The sequence below is a fragment of the Apium graveolens genome, chromosome 8, assembly GCF_009905375.1.
Source record: "Apium graveolens cultivar Ventura chromosome 8, ASM990537v1, whole genome shotgun sequence".
Classification (NCBI taxonomy): domain Eukaryota; kingdom Viridiplantae; phylum Streptophyta; class Magnoliopsida; order Apiales; family Apiaceae; genus Apium; species Apium graveolens.
In genome coordinates this window covers 169433853-169439852 of record NC_133654.1, presented here as the reverse complement: position 1 = coordinate 169439852, position 6000 = coordinate 169433853, and positions in this window count along the sequence as shown.

Here is a 6000-nt window from a genome sequence, read left to right as displayed (position 1 = left end):
AGATGAATCATATCTGACATACCAGCATTAGCCACATGTTTTTGTTCTATTTTAAATCTTAAACTTCCATTAGCTCCACCTCTCTGTGGCCACTCTTCAATATTCTTGTTACAAGTGCCAGCATCGTGCCATCCCAGACGGACCTGTGAAGATCAAAAAAGAATATGTACAATATATTATGAAGTCTATGTTTCATGTATATACTAGTGCCAACACAACAATAATTTGGATGATGGGATCCTAACAATAACAAGGGAATATTTGGAACAAGTGCAAGTCATTTTTGGTCGACGGAAAGCGTAATTGAAGGCTTTACAATTAAGAAGAGAACAACTTACACTGATAGCAAGAAAACAGAGAGGACGTTAACAATTAAAACAATGTGATAACATCATGAGGCTGAATATTCCACGCGAAAAAATAGCTCATGTTTAATGCAAAAAGACTGGAACTATTGATTTCCAGACCCGTGAATACTAAATGTTCTCTCTGCAACTGTTGATTTCTCGACCCGTGAATCTATACGAATGTCACAGCTTGTGAACAAAACGGGAGAGAGGACGTTAGCAGTTGTCATAAAATCAGATAAGCTCCAGATGGATTGCATGAGAAAGTGAAGGCAAATGATATGAAGATAGGGTTGGCTTATTTCATACAAAAATGCAGTGTATGATTTTAACAGGTATCTGACTCTATAAAGCAGCAGAAGCAATGAGAATGATTACTATAACTAGAATATGGTTACCAGATACATCTATAAGAAAAGGGGCAATCTAGTAGCGTAGTATATTGTGGAGAAAAGGACCTATTGATCGAGTACAATGAGTTATCAGGAAGTGTAAGACTCATTTAGCTAGGTAGATAGTTAGGTTGTCCGATTAATAAATAGAGAACCCTGGGAAAATTTTAAGCATGTAATATATTATTGAAACACCATCTTTGTTTTCCGTCTCAAGGTCATTCTTTGAATACACAGTCTCTTCACTATAGTAAGAGAATGGAGGTTCCCTCAACATACACAAGTCCTCTTATTTTGTAAGTAATGCAAAAAACTCTGTTACTGCTAAAACCACTACAAATGACCAAAACTAAAATCCCCTGAGGTTAACGTAAAAAAGATTAACTCAAATTAACTAAATACGATTCCCTCGTCTCTAAATAAAGATGCACAATCAAAATAACACCTATTGGCCGCAATCAAAATTCAAAAATTCAGCTTAGCTACGATCTTCCAAAGTCACATTCCGCTTAGGGAACAACATAAATCGATATTAATAACTCGAAAATCACTACAATCACTACTCAATTGGTTCCCTATTAGGTAAGAGTTCTGACCCGTATATTTGAAATAATGTTGCAATGGGGCATGTCATGTCATGGTGTACCTGAAACCAATCAACCTGTTATAAGGAAGACACTGTATTGTTTTAAAGGTATATCGAGTTAAAATGCTTTTAGTCCATACTCATGAAGCAGCAGTTAAATAGACGTAAAATATGTTGATAAATGTAAACCAAGCAGAGCATTGAAATTAATTAAAACATACTCTGTGTTTGTAATGAGAGTTTAAAGCATATACCATAATTTGCAAAGAGTCAATAATTTCTAAGTTATATACTTTAATCGAAATGCAACTTCTGCATTGGATGTGGGTTGACATGTGAAAATACCAGCTGCAAATATACGGCAAGCACAAATAAAACATTTAGATAAACCTATTAAGTGCTCCAATACTGACAAATAATAATCATTTACAATAGAGTTTGTCCATTAAATATTCACACCATTGAGTACTAATCAAGCAGAATTCACATTTGCAATTTGTAAAAATGCGCAAAGGACATGCAAAAATCATAATAACAATACATGCTTGTAAGAAAAAAATTTATATATAGTGCATCTTATCCCAATTATAGTGAGTTCAGAATTCAGTGTTCCCTATGAGTAAAAGAAATGTTCATTATAATTTTTATAATTATAAAAATGTTTTATATATCCAAATTCAGATACATTGTACATTGAATTCCCCTGACATTTTATATTATGATAATATACAATATCGAAACTTCAGATGAATCAGGTAGCATTAACTGATAAAAAAGATTGGAAACCCGAAAAACTATGGAATGCCCTAGTGAAGCAATAGGTTCAAATGCACAAGATTTTACAGCATTAACACAAAGCACATATCAAAACACTGATAATTTGTAGACATTTGGTTTCAACAATAAAATCTCACAGATTTAAACCCCTGATTCATGACATAGAACAATAGAAACTTTATGAAAATAATGCAGGAACTACATCAATGGAGATATCAGATAAAAGTGTAAATCAATATGTATGTACCTCAAAAGCTAGTGTATATAATGCAAATGAGACCTATAAAGAGGGTAAAACAAAACGGAAATTTAGTAATCAATTTAGTAGTTGACCAGAACATACAAACGCAAAATGGACAATTCATCATTTCATCTTACGTAGATCATCGACACATCTTTTTTAATAAAAAAATGGAATTATCATCTTATTAATTAAATACTCCATAAATTTACACATACTCGACATACTTTCGAATCAAACACAAAAAAGAGCATAAATAAGAGACTAAATAACAATTATACACAGAGATATGAGCACAGAAGAAGATATACACGCAAATCCGAGAATAAAATAAGGGCATACCATAAACACTTTTGAATTGAACTAGAAGAAAGCTCCAAATTTGAGAATAAAGAGACGGCAAGAACCCTAATTTACTCCAAGAAAGCGACTGCTAGAACCCCCATTACAAGCTCCAAATGTTGAACCCGTTTGAGAAGAAAGCCCCAAATTCTACACACCCTAATTAATAGAACCCTCATTACAATCTCCAATATCTAACCCCGACTTAGAAGAAAGCTCACCTTCCTTGAGCGAATTTAGAACTCTAATTTTGAACTCATCGAGAGTCTTTTCGTTTGAGAGAGTTTTGGATAAGGGAGAGTGTGTACATTTGTCGGTGTATAATAGTATAATAAGTGTGAGAGTATATTTTGGTTTATAATATAAAGTGAGCGGGTCAAAATTTTACTTTTGGGCCGCTTAAAATCTTGTCCAAATTTGGCCCGCCGTTTTTATGCCGCCTAACAATTTTGTCCTACAGTAACACTAGTTCTAATATCAAAAGTAATACTGTATTTTATGTTACAATAGATATTTCGTCATGTCTATGCTAACATCAACTATCCCTATACTGTAACATAAAAAAAGTGTTACCTCAGATCAAATTTTAGTGATTTAAGGCAACATTTATACTTGTAACACCAAAAAAAGTGTTGCTACAGGCCATATATGGTGTAGTGAAAGTTTGAAGGAAAAGGAAAATAGCAAAATAAAGATAGGGACTCAAGGCGGAGGAGGAGGAACCGGGAATATGAGCCTTCCAAGAAGGTTTGTCAGGGGAGTGGTGTCCCAACCTGCGAGAGGCCCCAGATTTAGAAAGGCCCCAAGTGAGAGTGTTAGCCAGGGCGGCGGACAATCTAGGACAACATTTCATAGCCAACCCCACGCCCCAATACCGGAGGGTCAAACATGTGGAAAAAGACACCTTGGAGTGTGCAACCAGGCGAGAGCCCCTCTGAAATGGTACAGGTGCGACCAACCCGAACACCTTGCCCCCAACTTCCCCCGACTCAACATGACGTGTTTCCAATATAGGAAGGTAGGGCACATGAGGATGGATTTCCTGGCATTAAAGCCCCCATCCTCGGGGATGAGCAGAGCCGCATCCAACCAGCCCCCAGCTGCTAGGACTTTCAACATGACCTTTTAGGACGCTGTCTGGAACACTGACGTGATAGCAGGTACCCTTCCGTTAAATTCTGAACATGCAAATATCCTATTTAATTCTGGAGCGACCAAGTCTTTTATATCTCGAAATTTTGCTAAGAAGTTAAAACTTAACGCCATACCCTTACATGAGTTATTACAAGTGGAAATAGCAGATAGAGAAATAATTCATATAAATAAAGTACCCCATAAATGCAAGTTGAAATTAGAAGGGAAAATCTTTGAGGTTGACTTAATCCCATTTGTGTTAGGAGAATTCGATATAATATTAGGAATGGATTGGTTATCTAGTAATGGAGCGCAAATAGATTGTGAGCGAAAGAGGGTAAAGATAAGAGTGTAAAATGGAAAGGAATTAGTGTTTAAAGGTCAGCGACAGACCCATAAATTTCTGACCATGCTTCAGGCGAAGAGATTGTTAAAGAAAGGTAACGAGGCCTACTTGGCTTATGTGCTGATACCAAGAAGGAAGTTCCCAACATACAGGACATACCCGTAGTGAATGAATTCGAGGATGTGTTTCCAGAGAACTTACCAGGATTGCCACCTGACAGAGAAATAGAATTTTCTATAGAACTAGCACCAGGGAAGGCACCAGTGTCCAAGGCCCCTTACAGGCTAGCCCCAGTTGAGATGAAGGAACTAGCTTCTCAACTGCAAGTATTATTAGATAAGGGGATGATAAGACCCTAGTGTGTCGCCATTGGGAGCACCAATACTGTTCGTAAAGAAAATGGATGGCAGTATGAGATTATGCATAGACTATCGGGAGTTGAATAAGCTGAATATCAAGAATAGGCACCCTCTCCCTAGGATTGATGACCTTTTCGACCAACTCAAGGGTGTTGTACACTTTTTCAAAATAGATTTGAGGACATGATATCACCAGTTGAAAATCATACCTGAGGATATACCCAAAACTGCTTTTCGTACTAGGTATGTACACTATGAGTTCTTAGTCATGTCATTTGGGTTAACCAATGCACCTGTATCCTTTATGGATTTGATGAACAGAGTGTTCAAAAAGTACCTAGATATATGTGTGATAGTTTTTATAGATGATATTCTAATCTACTCAAAGAAAGATCAAGAACATGTAGAATATTTGAGGATAGTCTTAGAAATCTTGAGGAATGAAAAATTATATGCCAAGTTCTCGAAATGCGAGTTTTGGGTAAAGGAAGTTCAGTTCTTAGGACATGTGGTGAGTAGCAAAGGAGTTTTAGTCGACCCCGCCAAGATAGAGGCAGTATCCAATTGGGAAAGATCGATTACCCCAACCGAAGTTAGGAGTTTTGTGGGTTTAGCAGGATATTACCGGAGATTCGTGCAAGACTTTTCCAAGATAGCCGGCCCATTGACTAGGCTTACCCGCAAAACGAAAAAGTTCGTATGGACAGAGAAATGCGAGGAAAGCTTTCAGGAATTAAAAAGGAGGCTGGTGTCAGCACCAGTGCTCATTCTTCCCGATGGAAAGGGAGAGTTTGTGATATACAGCGACGCCTCGCACAAAGGACTAGGATGTGTGCTTATGCAGCACGGAAAGGTTATTGCGTATGCCTCTCGGCAGTTGAAGGAATATGAGATCAGGTCCCCAACCCACGATCTAGAGTTAGCAGTCATAGTGTTTGCCCTCAAAATTTGGAGGCACTACTTGTACGGTGAGAAATGTGAGATTTACACAGACCATAAGAGCCTCAAGTATATTTTTACTCAGAAAGAACTGAACATGAGACAAAGAAGATGGTTAGAATTGATTAAGGACTACGACTGTGAAATTTTGTATCACCCAGGTAAAGCCAATGTGGTGGTTGACGCCCTCAGTAGAAAAGAGAGACTCAAAATGATGATGACATCTGAGGAGTTAGTTAAGGAATTTGAAAAGATGGAAATTGACGTGAAAATAACCGGTAAAGAAATGGAAAGATTATTTGAGATTAAGCTAGTGCCGGAACTGACTGAAAAGATACGAGTGTGTCAGGAAAAGAAGATGAATGAAGAATGAGAAACCTTGACCGGTGAGGAAGTCAGATGCGAGAAGGATGAGAAAGGGATCTTGAGGTATGCATCCCAGATTTGGATTTCAAATGTGCAAGAATTAAAGAATGAGTTGCTGCACGAGGGGCACAAGCTCCAGATATTCGATCCATCCAGGAAGTACGAAAATGT